General features: G+C 42.9%; 1 pseudogene; it reads left to right on the top strand.

Annotated features, from left to right (window-relative positions):
* Window positions 1–4,508: 4,508 nt before the first annotated feature.
* On the top strand, window positions 4,509–15,109 carry LOC134575144 (pulmonary surfactant-associated protein A-like; annotated as a pseudogene).
* The last annotated feature ends 928 nt before the right edge of the window (window positions 15,110–16,037 follow it).

Below are 16,037 nucleotides of genomic sequence, written 5' to 3'. Positions count from 1 at the left end.
GTAGCTTAACTGGAGCCGCGCCGTCTTCCTTCCACCCTGGATCGGCTGCTGTCCTCCAGGACCGTGTGGGGAAGACCTCTCCTCCAGCAGAGCGTAACAGGAACGAGCTCTTAAAAGAGCTAAGTGATTAAGAGCTCAGGGGAATATGCAGAGCATAGCAATCCCCAGTGTGATATAGCAGTTCCCTCCAATAACGAGACAAGGCTACGTATTGAGGGTCAGAAGACATCTGAGGTCTGGCACACCCAGTCTGCTTTTTATTACCAAAAGTACACACAGGACACACCCAGGGGGCGGCATAAAATAACCAATAACAGAATAGTACAGCCCCCAGGTTTCCTCCCCTCTGCTTGGGAGATAATTGAGTTTCCTACTATATCTACTCAATTATCTCCAAGCTAAAACTTACACATTTTTATACATTTTTATGCACTTTCATAACTTTCCCATTTTACATGGCACATTAATAAAACTTACATTTTTATGCACAACATAAATTGTGGGACAACATATCCAAAATTCGTGAGAATCCGTCCAGTGGTTCTCGAAATATTAAAAAGTCTCTTTGGACCGACCGCACGCCTGTTTTCATGCCCAAAAACAGTTCCACAGATTCAGGCTGTGTGGTCGGTCTATTTCTGTTCTGAAAAACGGTTAAGTTCCATCCGAAATCGGTGTTCGGATATTCGAACGCACTTCGACTTTTGTCGAAGTGTCGAAGACAAATGCGGTTAACACTTCCGCGGTGATCACTAGTCGAGTGGCGATCTATTTCCCCTGAAAAGATGATAAAGTCCCATTCGAACGGGACTTAGTCTCCAGCCGTGGTCTCGAAGGATAAGGGAAAGTACAGTTCACCGCTGACCACGTTCGGTTGCCTTAAGATGGCCGCCGCCACTTGTTCGGCTGTAATGGCGGCCACTTCGACGGCTTCGATAGTTCGCCGGCTTTGGTACTTCGACAGCTTCGGCACTTCGACTGGATTCGAAGTGCCAGTTAAAACGTTGAAACACTGCTCCCAAGTATTAAAAGGGCCAGGAGCAGTATACACAAATCCATTATGCCCAAATGTACGTTTTCCAGGCCAATACAGTCCAGGGCCATAGTCACAGGGGAGGAGGCAGGCAAGCAGGCCTCTCCAGGACAAAGTGGCGAAGGGCACTTCGTCACACATCTCCCCTTTGGGGGGAAGACTAACCAGGCACCTGACCTTCTGTCGGTCAGTGCCTCCGTTAGTCGATCCACCAACCCACAGTAAACAGATGTCAGAGTAGCCCCCCCACAATAACAAAGTACAAGAGCAGCCCACCCACAACAAACAGTTACTGCACCTGGGTATTTTGTTGTGGTGATGAGGCAACATACTGAGGGGACTTGAAGGGCAGAGGCCAGTGGCGCTCTGCCCTGATGCCAGCTCTTCTGCTGGGATAGCTTGCAGAACATCAGGCTCTGGACCAGGGCCAAAGGTAGGGCAGAGGCCGACTGCACTCTGCCCAGCTGCCAGCTCTTCTGCTGGGGTAGCCTGCTGGGGACATCAGGCTCTGGACCAGGGACAAAGGTAGGGCAGAGGCCGACTGCACTCTGCCCATCTGCCAGCTCTTCTGCTGGGGTGCTGAGACCATAGTCCGGCTCAGTAGCCAGGGGAACATGGAAGTCAGTAGGGGTTAACATCACCTCTGTTAACCCTGGTGCCACGCTAGGAGTTAGCTGGGGAGGGGAATTTGCACTTACCCCCTCCTCCTGTTGTCCCGGTGAGGATAGTTGGGGATCTGGACAGGTTGTCCAGCATCCCTGTAGGTCAGGCACAGAGACCACGGTCCCATCTGCGCCGTCTGGGGGATTGGTGTCTCCCCTTGTTAGGGTAATCTGCCGCTGGGGAGAGGGGGTACTGTGCTCCTCTCCCTGAAACATGTGCTGCCACTGGAGAGGGAGACCGCCTGTCTCCACTCCCGTAACATTGTCCTGTTGCTGTAGAGAGGGACCAACTGTCTCTGCTCTCTGTAGGACACACTGCTGCTGGGGGGGAAGGACGACACCTTCGGCCCCCTGGGGTACACACTGCCGCTGGAGAGGGAGACCGACTGTCTCCACTCCCGTAACATTGTCCTGTTGCTGTAGAGAGGGACCAATTGTCTCTGCTCTCTGTAGGACACACTGCTGCTGGGGGGGAAGGATGACACCTTCGGCCCCCTGGGGTACACACTGCCGCTGGAGAGGAAGACCGCCTGTCTCCACTCCCTTAACATTGTCCTGTTGCTGTAGAGAGGGACCAACTGTCTCTGCTCTCTGTAGGACACACTGCTGCTGGGGGGGAAGGTCGACACCTTCGGCCCCCTGTAACTCACAATGCCGCTGGAGATCTGGGTTGGTTGCCCAGCATCCCTGTAGGGCCGGTAGAGAGACCTCGGTCCCATCTCTACCTGCCATCTGGAGGGCATCGCCAGACCAGTCAGGGAGGTCTGGCTCTGCTTGTCGTCGGGTATGTTGGGGCTGCACGAAGCTGAGCAGGTGTTGGTAGTCCTGCTCCAGCTCCCACTCCCTGGTTACCAGGTGGGTCATGTCTTTTCTCACCTCGCTCTCGTCAGCCCAGACATACATGCCCATCCGGTAGTCGTAGATGTCCCAAAACCTAGACTCCTCCGTGCTGCCAAAATCAGGCTCCTCCTCCATGGCATCCAGAAGTAGACCAGGACCATCATAATCATCCCCCACCGGTAAGTCGTGCTCGGCCGTCCAGGGAGTAAGTCGGATGGTATGCCACCAGAGGGCCTGGTATGCGTTGTCTAGCCAGATCTCTCGCCATACCAGGGTCTCTAGTCTGGTCACCCACTCATCCAGGGGCTGCTCTCCCAATAGACACATTCGCATCGCCACACACTTCTGTAGCCGCTGCTCATCACTGGGGAGACTCTCACCTCGCCGCCACTGGGCGTCTTCCAGGGCATCATACCAGAGTTCCTTTCTGTCTGCATCCCTGTAGTCCGCGGCCCCCTCCTGGGCATCATACCAGAGTTCCTTTCTGTCTGCATCCCTGTAGTCCGCGGCCCCCTCATCATGGAACGCTGTCCGAAAACTAGCTGATTCCATCCTGCTGTAGCCAGGGGCGCTTCGCAATGGCTAGCGTTGCCCTCAATTGTAACTCCAAACGTTACCAGTGTCTCTGAGCTGCTTCTCTTCGCACTAGGACGCCATCCCACCGCTGCCACCAATGTAACGGAGCTCCGTGTACTCCGACCGAGTACCCTCCGTTGATGGATGCTCCTAGCGCTCTCAGAGGACTCCAAGCACTGCAGACGACACCACAACCACCGCAGGCTCCACAACCGCCGTAGCTTAACTGGAGCCGCGCCGTCTTCCTTCCACCCTGGATCGGCTGCTGTCCTCCAGGACCGTGTGGGGAAGACCTCTCCTCCAGGAGAGCGTAACAGGAACGAGCTCTTAAAAGAGCTAAGTGATTAAGAGCTCAGGGGAATATGCAGAGCATAGCAATCCCCATTGTGATATAGCAGTTCCCTCCAATAACGAGACAAGGCTACGTATTGAGGGTCAGAAGACATCTGAGGTCTGGCACACCCAGCCTGCTTTTTATTACCAAAAGTACACACAGGACACACCCAGGGGGCGGCATAAAATAACCAATAACAGAATAGTACAGCCCCCAGGTTTCCTCCCCTCTGCTTGGGAGATAATTGAGTTTCCTACTATATCTACTCAATTATCTCCAAGCTAAAACTTACACATTTTTATACATTTTTATGCACTTTCATAACTTTCCCATTTTACATGGCACATTAATAAAACTTACATTTTTATGCACAACATAAATTGTGGGACAACATATCCAAAATTTGTGAGAATCCGTCCAGTGGTTCTCGAAATATTAAAAAGTCTCTTTGGACCGACCGCACGCCTGTTTGCATGCCCAAAAACAGTTCCACAGATTCAGGCTGTGTGGTCGGTCTATTTCTGTCCTGAAAAACGGTTAAGTTCCATCCGAAATCGGTGTTCGGATATTCGAACGCACTTCGACTTTTGTCGAAGTGTCGAAGACAAATGCGGTTAACACTTCCGCGGTGATCGCTAGTCGAGTGGCGATCTATTTCCCCTGAAAAGATGATAAAGTCCCATTCGAACGGGACTTAGTCTCCAGCCGTGGTGTCGAAGGATAAGGGAAAGTACAGTTCACCGCTGACCGCCTTCGGTTGCCTTAAGATGGCCGCCGCCACGTGTTCGGCTGTAATGGCGGCCACTTCGACGGCTTCGATAGTTCGCCAGCTTTGGTACTTCGACGGCTTCGGCACTTCGACTGGATTCGAAGTGCCAGTTAAAACGTTGAAACACTGCTCCCAAGTATTAAAAGGGCCAGGAGCAGTATACACAAATCCATTATGCCCAAATGTACGTTTTCCAGGCCAATACAGTCCAGGGCCATAGTCACAGGGGAGGAGGCAGGCAAGCAGGCCTCTCCAGGACAAAGTGGCGAAGGGCACTTCATCACAGATTCAAGTTCTTCCAGTCACTTCATGTTTGAATTTGGCTCCAGGCAGAGATGGAATGAATAGTATGAAAGGAGATACTGGACTACAAGGTATATTTGCACATGTTTTGTCAAAACACTGACTACACCTGTGAATAAGAGTAATTGTGAGTGTTTCCACTGGAGTAGTGAGGGGGCGGGGGGAGGAAGCCTTCCATGGGATTGGAGAGATTATGTATTGCAGGGAGATGGAGAGATTCAGTATTGGTTCTTGGTGTGTGATGTGAGGCCTAAGGAACAGAGATGGGGATGAGACCGTTATATGAAGTTATTTACAATTAGGAGTGGCAAAGGATGGAGGGGGGGGGGGGGGGGGGAAGAAGGGGGAGGCTGGCGGCTGAACTAAATTGTTCTATACAATTGAAAAGGTTTACCAATCTAATTCCTTCACCCAAAATATTAACAACTGTGCACATGAAATGAGGTAGAATACATTCAATGACAATTATAAGAATGCATGCACAGAAAATTACAGGTATAAATGGTAACAATGCTATAGTAACACATTTTAAGATGGTAGCAATGTAAGAAAAAATGGGGGGGGGGGAGGGTGGGCATCTTCCAAGCTTCAGTCAGTACCTGAATGTTGAAAACAGGTAGATCTGCTGAGATGTCTTCAGCAATGATGAAGTGCCTAGAAATTTTCAGCACCAGTGCGGTGTCAGTCGTGGGATGGAAACAAATCCATGAAAAATGTACTGGAAAAGATGTCATAAAAAAAAGTTTACCATAGCCCTGATCCTAAGGAATTCCCTCTGCTAATGTCAGTACTGATAGTAGAGGGATTTTCTGGTTATAAAATAGTGTACATGGTATTTGGCAATATTAAATCATCTGAATATACATATAATGACCCAATATTATGCATGTACATATCATGCATTGTCTCTAAATGACCAACTTAAGTGTTTTTGTTTCATTACTAAGCTAAATAAAATGAATAAATCGCATCCTTTTTACACATTTGTGTAATGCCCTCAGATATAAAGTCATGCATTATCAGTTAATATACTTTTAAATTTTTTGTTTATGGTATTTAGATAAAATGTGACTTTTTGTGTGACTTTTTATCTGTGACATTTTTCATTCACTATGGAAACAAGGTAACCCCTTAGGAAGGGTCACAACAGAATGCCAATGCCTCTAGAAAAGACGATGCAGTACATGCTTTGCAGGAAGCTCCACGAGAAAGTGAAAAAAGAATTGCCCATCATTTAGAGAGCAATGTAAAAGGTGCGGTAAGCAAATAATTTCTATAATCAGTGCGGTGCCAAACCACAACAAAGAAAGCAAGCAGTACAAGCTAGTATATGGAATTATACGAATATGAAGACATTATGGGTCTGACTTTCAAATTTCCATCAGCTTTGTTTGCTACTATGGTAATCAAGCAGGAGACAGCTGGATTCATAATGTATTGTGGAGTACACTGTAATGTCATACCAGCGAGGTTGGTGAAAGACATCAGATATACTACACTGTAATATGATGTTAAGGATGTACAATAGGAGCACATGGAAACCAGTGGGGTATATAAACTCAAAATCCCACATAATCAGGACTTAAATCAGTCTGTGTTTATAGAGCTGAATAAGCCATGAACCTGATTTTGGTGCAGCACCATAATATTCTAAATAAGTAACCCAGATGCTGCTGTATGGTGTTGGCCAGCCATCAAAAAAGAATATGCAGATATCTTTCAAGAAATTGGCTGTCTAGAAGGAAAACTGAAATTGGAAGTGGATTCTCTTGAGCATCCCATTAGGCGTCACGAAAGGAAGGTTCCAGTGTCATTACTAAAACTCCTTAAAAAGACACTTACCGCTAATAGCAATAGAATGCTCCAAACATAACTACCCTCATCTCAAATATAAAATCCCCACTGTTACAACTGTTTTAAGAATTAGCAAGTGGAATGCCGTTGGGGTACCACATGCATGTTTGTTACATCTATATGCACTGCAAAAATAAAATAGTAATAAAAAAAAAAAGTAAAAAGGCACTTACCGGTATAGAAAGACATCAGGGTTATTAAGAATTTATGTTGATGCTAAGAATCTTTCTGTTCAGGGTAGATATAGCTGAACCAGCTGAGCATAGCCTGCTGTTCACAAAAAAAAAAAAAAAAAAAACACCCATTAAACTGCGTATTCACACTTTACCAGAATAATTGACAGAGTTCCATTGACAATTCACAGACTGCCCACAGCATTCAAATGCAACACATAACATTGATACACAGCCCACACAATCACACATGATTCACAGCATCATAAGCTACATAAAGTATTTCCAATATAAAATTTATATATAATCACTAATATGTGAGACAAGATATAGTACAAATAATACATGAACATTTGATATCCCTCACAACGACACCTACAAAAAATACAAACATAAGAGTATTTCCACTCACCCTTCCTAACATGTGGAAGGAAAGTATAGAACAGTATTTATGCACTGTGGACAGTCTTTGCACACATGCTGTACTGTACATGTGTGCATGTTATGTATTCATACACTACAGGCACACTATAGACATGCATTCACAGAAAAAAAAACAGTGTTGAGGTAGAACTATTTTCTTGTTCTTTGTTTTAGTATAGCACTCTATGTCATAAGGGGAGCATTTCTTTGTAAATATAGATATTATATATTATATATACAAAAAAAAACTATATATTTACTTGTAATTCTGCTAGAACATTACTAAGATGTGTAAGTCCTCCATAAGGTTGGTACACACGGTCGCCTTAGGGAACACCAACCTGATGGGCGCAGTCTCCAGGTGACGTACATCCTGCCAGTCTCTCCTTGTAGCTGACTATGAGGACCTCCTGTATCATTTACCCAGTCTGACAGGAAGTACTCCCTGAGAGCAATGTACAGCTTTCTGCAAGACTGAGTAGAAAAAAAATCATCTACCACGAACTACCCGGCCACACTAAGGAGGTATGTAGGAAGCAAAGGAGAAGAGACCACAAGGACGGGAGTGGAGGAGACCATAGAGGGTGGGGCTGTGAAAGAGACACACAAGAGGGGCTGGGAGGAAAGAGATTCACAAAGGGGTTTGGGGAAAAAGAGAAACACAGAGGGATTGGTGGCAGAGACATGTTGCTGGGGGAAAAGACACATAGGAGGGCTGGGAAAGGGGATAAAGAGATACATAAAGGGAATGGGAAATAAGCACACAAAAGAGGTTTGTGGAGAAAGAAACACACAAAAGGAGCTGGAGTTAAAGAGACATACAAAGGGACTGGTGCAATTTCAGTTACCATGGCAACGCTCCGTTCTCGCATGAGTGAACTTCCCCCACTGTACCCCCATACACACACTTCTCCCCCATACTTCTCCCCCATACACACAGTTCTCCCCCATACAAACACTGCACCCCATCCACTTCTCCCCCCATACACACTACACCCCCCATACACAGTGCTCCCCACACAAACACTGCACACCCACACATGTCTCCCACACTCACACACACTGCACCCCCAAACACTTCCCCAACTGCACTCCCATACACACACTGGCCCCATACATACACACTGCCCCTCCTACACACACACACACACACACACAAACACACACTGCCCCTCCTGCACACGGTGCTCCCTTTCACCCCCATACACACACTGTCCCACATGCACTGCCTCCCGTACACACACACACACACATTACTAGAGACCCTATCCCTACTACAGCCCCTATCCTGGCAGACCCCAGGTAAATTGCCAAACTGTTCTTAAACTGTTTGACCATTTACTCTGGGAGGGCGCCACGGCACTCCTGGCACCATAACCACTACAGAGAGCTGTTGTGGTTATTGTGCCTGGATTGTTTCTTTAACCCCTTAAGGACACATGACATGTGTGACACGTCATGATTCCCTTTTATTCCAGAAGTTTGGTCCTTAAGGGGTTAAATAATCTACAAGTGCCTCTCCTGAGATAAGCCTCTTGATCCACCAGTGCTTGGAACAGGGAAAAATAGACACACATAGGGGCTGAAGAAGGGGAAAACAAGACACCCAAAGCAGCTGAGGGGGGGAGAAAGACACACAAAAGTGCTGGGTGGTGGGGAAAGACACATAGGGGTTGGAAGGAAGTAAGAGACACACAAGGGGCGGGTAGTAAGCAACATACAAGGGTGGTGTAAGACACACAAAAGGGAAAAATAGGGAAAAGGTACACTAAACTAGGTGTAAGACACAAAAGAGTGATATGATACACTAAAGGGGGTAAGACATTCAAAAGAGGTGATAAACACAAAATGTGTATGAAATTAAAAAAAAATAGTTAAGAGACACAGAGATGTGATTTACTGCCCTTCAGTTTATGCAAAATTGTGTGTACCGTGAAAACACTTTAAAAAAAAAAAAATGCAAAAGATTCTGAACTTTTGTGGATAGCCCCTAATTATGTACTACTAACAAGTGTTTTTTTGTTCCATTTGTCAAATTTCAGGCCCGCAGGGTCTACCAGGAAAACAGGGACCCCAAGGAAGAGATGGACTTACAGGACCTATTGGTGTTCCAGGAGTACCAGGCCCAAAGGGAGACACAGGAGATAGTGGACCTCCAGGTTAAACATACCAGGTTTCCCACTCAAATAATGTTAAAATATGTATTACTTGTTCTTTCATTCAAAATGTAATTTTGGCTAAATCATAGCATATTAAACCAATTGGCGCTTGAAGCCCCATAACCAGTACAGTTCAAGTAGAGGCAATGGTAGAGGCTATGATATAATGAAATCTCCCACCTTCCCCATTTCCCATTTAGGAGGGGTGTTTTAAAAAAAAAACCTGTCTGCATGTGTATCAGTCTGTGTATCTGGCTGTATGTGTATATGTGTGTCTGTGTGTATCTGTCTGTATGTGTATGTGCATATGTCTGTTTATCTGTATGTGTATAGCATGTGTGTGTGTGCCTGTGTGTATTTCTGTCTGTATGTGTATCTGTCTTTATGTATATCTGTGTATCTGTATGTGTATCTCTGTGTGTATCTCTGTCTGTATGTGTATATGCATGTGTCTGTGTATCAGTGTGTATCGGTCTTTATGTGTATCTGTGTGTCTGTATGTGTCTCTGTCTGTATGCGTATTTGTGTGTGTTTCTGTGTGTGTACCTGTCTGTATGTGTGTATGCATCTGTGTGTGTATCTGTCTATATGTGTATCTGTGTGTCTGTATGTGTCTCAGTCTGTTTGTGTACCTGTCTGTACGTGTGTCAGTGTGTGCCCCTCTGTATCTGTGTGTGTCAATGTTTGGATCTATATGAGTGTCATTCTGTGTATCTGAATGTTTATCATCAAGTGTGTATGTGTACCTGCATGTGTGTCAGTGTGTCTGTATGTGTCTCTCTTGGTATCTGCATATATGTCAGGGTGTGTTTGTCTGTGTTTTAGTGTGTGTCTGCATGTTTTTCAGTGAGTGTATATGTGTATCTGTATGTGTGCCAGTGTGTATCTGTGTGTCTGTGTATATGTCTGTGTATGTCTGTGTATTTGGATGGATGTACCTGTGTATGTCTGAGCCTGTGTATGTGTGTATCTGCATTTGTGTCAGTGTTTGCATCTGTATGTCTGTCAGTGTGTATATTTTTTCTAGGTACAAAAATAGTGTGGCTAAGTCTACGATCTATGTGTGTGTGTTTTTTTACCGTGTTTTCTTTATGTGTGTCTTTGGGTGGAAGGCGTGTTTGCATGCTAGAAGGTGGGCAGGAGGGGACCAGGGGGCCAAAGCTAATGATTGCCCAGGGTCCAATATGCATTAAAGACGGACCTCGAGCTGAGTACATAAGATATACCCACACAGTGCTGGTCACAACATGGAGATAAGATAACCATACAATACACAGACACAGTATAGAGATACCCAATATTTAGAGCGGAGTACAATACAAAAATGCAATACGAAGAGCATCTTTGGAGCACAATACATACCAATATTATTACGAACAACTAGAGTCACTTTGATGGATACACATACAGAGTTAGATTTACATGTCCAGCTCCTGTAAGTTCAGAATTTCAGATGCCTCATGCTCCCTTCCCCCACCCTTAAAAAAAGAAAACCCAGAGATAGTGATTTTCATAAACATATTAAATGGGTATTGCAGGCATAAAAATATCTTTTAAAAATATATATTCATGTTTGACAGCAGCATATGTATATATGTGCATAGTATGCTTGCAATGTATTGTGTATGAATCTGTGAGGTTAGTGTGTGTATGCTGCTATATAAATGCATGCAGATTTAAAAATAATGAAGCATTTAGGGTAAAGTGGGGGTTACGGATTAAGAGATTAGATTAAATAGGGGGTTTAGTGTTAAGAGGATGCAAAGCTTCTGAGTGGTTAAAGCTCTGGTATGAGAGATGTTTAGGATAATTGAGTTTAGGGTTTATGGAACACTATAGTGTCAGGTATACAAACAGCTGCTTAGCACCCCGGACACTATTTTTATTCACCTTTTATTTCACACTATGCCGGTCTCATGGTATTACTCCAGCTCTCTCTGTCTCTGAGTCTTCATCTCTTCAAGTCTCTCCCTTCTCTTATCTCCTGCTACAATTGTGTTTGAGTCTTACAATTTTAGCTTTCTAATAAATGATGCTGCTTTAGAACATTTCAGCTATTTCTGGCTATGTGGGTGCTGCAGCCTACCTCAAAGTTCTTTTGTAGATTATATTAGCAGGAAGTTCATTAGAAAGTCTTTTGACACAATGCAGCAAGAGTGAAGCTCCAGAAATCTCAAACGATCAAATCCATTTATTGTATGTTCCATGTGACCAGGACCATCTACAGAGGCATAACTAGAAACCACCTGGCCCCAGTGCCCTGGGCAACCCATTTGTGTCATTCTCCAACCCAGCCTTTCCATGTGTCTCATTCCCTCCACAGCCCCTCGCTGTGTCTCATTCTCCCCTCTAGCCCCTCCATGTGTCCTATTCTCACACCCTCCGCTCCTCTGTGTCTTATTCCCCCAGCCCCTACATGTGTCTCATCTACCCCCATAGCTCCTCCATGTGTCACATTATCTCCTCCCCTGCCCCTCCATGTGTCTCATTCTCTCTCAGCTCCTCCATGTATCATAGTCTCCCCCACCAGCCCCTCCATGTATGTCTCCCCCATCCCTGGACAATGGTACCCGGTCTGATAGGAAGTGTTCATTGTTTTCAGTGAGCACTTCCTGTAAGACTATGATCCACTCAGTCATGCTACATGCCGTAGCATGTAGCATGTGCTCCCCTTACAGGAAGGGGAGCGCTGTGCAGTCATCTGCCGGTGACTTGGCGATCGTACGCCCTGTACACCAGCCCTGAATTATACTGGCTCACAAGTCGCAGGGTGGCCGTGCCCCCTAGAGTGAGGGACACGGTCACAGTTGCGACCCCTGCGAACGCTGTAGTTACGCCACTGACATCTACAATGAGATCTATGAGTTTTGTGCACTAAAAAGGCTATTTATTTTTACTTACCCCCCCAGGTAATAGGTTGTCTCCCCTGTTCCTGACTCATTAATACCTCTGTTGCAAAAATACAATGTGTGTGTACACAAACCACAGTGCAATAAGTGATCAATAAAATGTAAGCAGAAATGAACCTTCCTGAACAGGGTAGAACTTCCCCGAAGACTTCCTCTTGTCTTCAATGAAATACGTACAAAAAAAATAGAGGATAATCTGCTAAATCAATAATGAGAAAAGAACATAGCGTATAACTGTGTATATGAATGAACCATAAGTGTAAAATTCACAAGTGGCCACAAAAGCCTTTAACATAGATTCCTTTTTTCAGCATAAATGCCTTTTCCGAATCAATTCTTCCATCTATATTCAATGTCTCATAAACCAGCTGAGATGTATGTGCTCAGGAGAAAAGATGCAATAAAGTTGTAGTGCACATTCAGAAGTATAGTCAAAATAAATTTAATAACTTAATAACACAGTATAAAACAATAGGTGTAGTCTCTCTGTCTTACGCATTTCATCCGTGTACGGGACTTCCTCAGGGACTTCAGTAACAGATAATGACAGGATACAAGTGAACAGTAAATATCCCTTCCATCCTCCACCCTTTATACCTCCCCCAATGTCCACATAACCCTTTATTCAGTGCAGGTGTTTCGTTCTTCGGTCCGGTTTCTGTGACGTCATCTCATGCTCCGTTCAGTTACTGATGCGTCTCATTACGCATTATGCTCATAAATACAGCAGCAAAATACTTACCACTGCAGCTCAATCAATATCACAATGCAGTCATAATAGAGAACCAATAAATAGCTGTGATTGAAACTGTCAGAACTCTCATATTGCCCTCCAGTGGGGAACGTGACAATTTTTCAATTAGATCCAGCATCAGTTTCATGGGCAAGCACAGAGCCAAGCACTGAGTACCCTAAATATAGTGGGAACTTACACTATCCAATGTACAGTAAGAATATTAAAACTATTAGTGATATGCAGCACAGGGCACAAATGTTTGCATTTTTCTTTCCCTCCCCTTGTATTGCATGGACTTCCCTGGTATTACATAGAGTTAGGTCCAGAAAAATGTGGACACTGACACAATTTTCAGAATTGTAACTCTGTTCACCACCACAATATATTTAAAATGAAACAACCAAGATGCAACTGAAGTGCAGACATTCAGCTTTAATTTAAGAGTCTGAACAAAAATATTGTAAAACAAAAAAAAAAAAAAGGTATTGCAACAATTTTCATACACAATCCCATTATTTCAGGTGCTCAAATGTGATTGGACATATTACCAAAATCATAAATAAAATGTTAATTTTTGAATTCTTTTCAAGAATACTTTGCATACAATGACTGCTTGAAGTCTAAAATATTTCACTTTAAGAATGTGTAGAACCCGTAACTTCTTAAAATTCACACTAGGCAGCACCAAGATTTATATTAATTGACAGAACAATTGGTATTCACATGTTAAAACAATGTTCTTTCTTTATCACATGGAAGGTAGCCCAGCTTTGTTGGATCAACAACTGCAACAATACCTGAACAAGATAATTCATAGAATAACTAGACTGGAACAAGGTAATTTTTAATGGATTCCCAGATAATTGTGTACATTTTCTTACATTACGTATATTTTCAAAGAAGTAAACTTAAATATATATATAAATATATAAAAAAATATATAAAATATTAAAACGCTTGCTATAGTGGGTATGGTGTCCTGCCATCCCCAAAGGAGTCAAAACTGTTCTTGAAATGTTTTTCTTCCTACCTGAGGGCCACTGGGCATTGCTCGCTCTCTCCACTGCCATGGCCGGAGAAACCTAAAAAAGAACTTCCGTCAGTTCTTCTGATCTAAGCCCTGAAATACAAGCCTTCAAGCCTTCCAGCTGAAGTGGTAGAGGTTAACACAGTGAGGAAGTTTAAGCATGCGTGGGATAGGCATAAGGCTATCCGAACTATGAGATAAGACCAGGGACTGATGAAAGTATTTAAAAAAAAAATTGGGCAGACTAGATGGGCCGAATGGTTCTTATCTGCCATCACATTTTATGATTCTATGTTCTATGTTACAATGATCTCTCTATTGGTTGTACAGAGGCGAACAAAACTATCCATTCTTCCACTGACATCACAAGTTTAGATCTATTTGATCTATTTAGATCTATTCGATCTATCAGAAGTTAAAGTAGGGACTACTTTGTCTCATGTATTTTTTTTGTACACTTCCCAAATCTTGACAAAGGAAGTGGAGTTTTCCGTAGGCTCAAAATCTTTGTCAAGATTGTAAAAATACAAAGACAAAGTAATCCCTAGGTCAGAAATGTTAAAAAGAAACACAGATGCTACGAGAGGAAGAGAAAAGGATCTAGTAAGAGAAAGGTACCGGTAAGTTTGAGATGACAGAGCCACTTTAAGAATACTAATAATATTAATAATGAGAACGGAAACTATTTATCCTATTTATTCACAATACTAAGAAATATGAAGACTTGACAAAGGAACTGCAAAATGCATAATAAATGTTTAGTTTGTCCTAAAATTTGCCGTAAATTCTGAAACTACTCAAAAAGTGAATAAACATAAAGAAATCATGGCAGTTAATGAATATGTTATTATGTGTTATAGTTATGCGTTTGCAAAATCCAAGAAGTAGGAGATAAGATACTGGCAACTGATGGAAAAGCAGTTGATTTTGAAACATCTAAAGCTGCGTGCAAAGCTGTCGGAGGGAAAATTGTCACTCCACTGAATGAAGCAGAAAACAATGCTGTTTTAAATATAGTTATAGAACACAACAGTTACGCTTACTTAGGAATAACAGAGGGGCAAACACCTGGGGATTTCCGCTATTTGGATGGAGCACCAGTGAATTACACTAACTGGAGTAATTATGAACCCTATGGTAAAGGAACTGAAAACTGTGTTGAGATGTACACTGATGGGCAATGGAATGACAAAGTCTGTGTCAAATACCGTCTTACTGTTTGTGAGTTTTAAGTTTGTGTAGGCATGCATTTATTTTTCATATAATCTTTCTATTATTATTTGATCAGAGGAAAAACACATTCTGGTAAAAGGCAGTAATTACCCTTTGCAGAAAATGGTCGAATCTACATTCATTTTGTGTATTTTGTTTAATCTCTCTGTTCACCAGACACTGAGATAAAACTACATGTAATCAATACATTAATTATGTATGATTAAAACATGCATTTAAATGGATGAGATAATATATTTTTGTTAAACCACTTAAAGACCAAAGCTTTATATGCCATTTGTTGACCTGTAATGCCACACGTTTTCATTAATTACATCTATGCATATTATATATTTGTTATGTTGTTTTATTTCTCCATATTTTTGATTTTTTTGATTAACAGCAGAAAAAAAAGATTGAACGTTACATAGCTGAGCTACTAGCATTTTCTTTCAACCACTCATTATATAACTTTTAGGTACCAATAGTTAGTACTATTCCAGACGCATATTTACAGCAATTGTGGGAATATTTTGTTGACAAAGATTTTAAGCTTGTTTTATTTTTGCATTGCAAATAAGTCTGAATTATGATATTGTAAACAAACATACAAAAATACAGCTCTGATTATCATACATACATACATACATTTGCCAAGTGTTTGAAATATTTAAAGGATTTTAAATTAAAGATGTGGCCTTTTATAGTTTCCAAACTTCGAATTTTAACAAATATTGGATGGAGATATATTTATCTGTATACTCCAGTCGCTGTGAACAGTTTTACTTTTAGAAGTGATCATTAATACATTTTATTATTGGCATTTACATAGCACCAAACTTTAAATGAGTAAATGAGGAAGGGATGTTGGGTAGAAGTTTAACCCCTTAAGGAAACATGACATGTGTGACATGTCATTATTCCCTTTTATTCCAGAAGTTTGGTCCTAACGGGGTTAAAGGAGCAGTGGAGTGAAAGCAGAAATCCTACCACGCCAACCCTACTGTCAGATTGTCTTGGGGTATGA

Source organism: Pelobates fuscus, chromosome 10, assembly GCF_036172605.1.
Source record: "Pelobates fuscus isolate aPelFus1 chromosome 10, aPelFus1.pri, whole genome shotgun sequence".
NCBI classification, from domain to species: domain Eukaryota; kingdom Metazoa; phylum Chordata; class Amphibia; order Anura; family Pelobatidae; genus Pelobates; species Pelobates fuscus.
The sequence above is the reverse complement of the archived record's forward strand: the minus strand, read 5'-3'. Positions and strand labels throughout refer to the sequence as shown.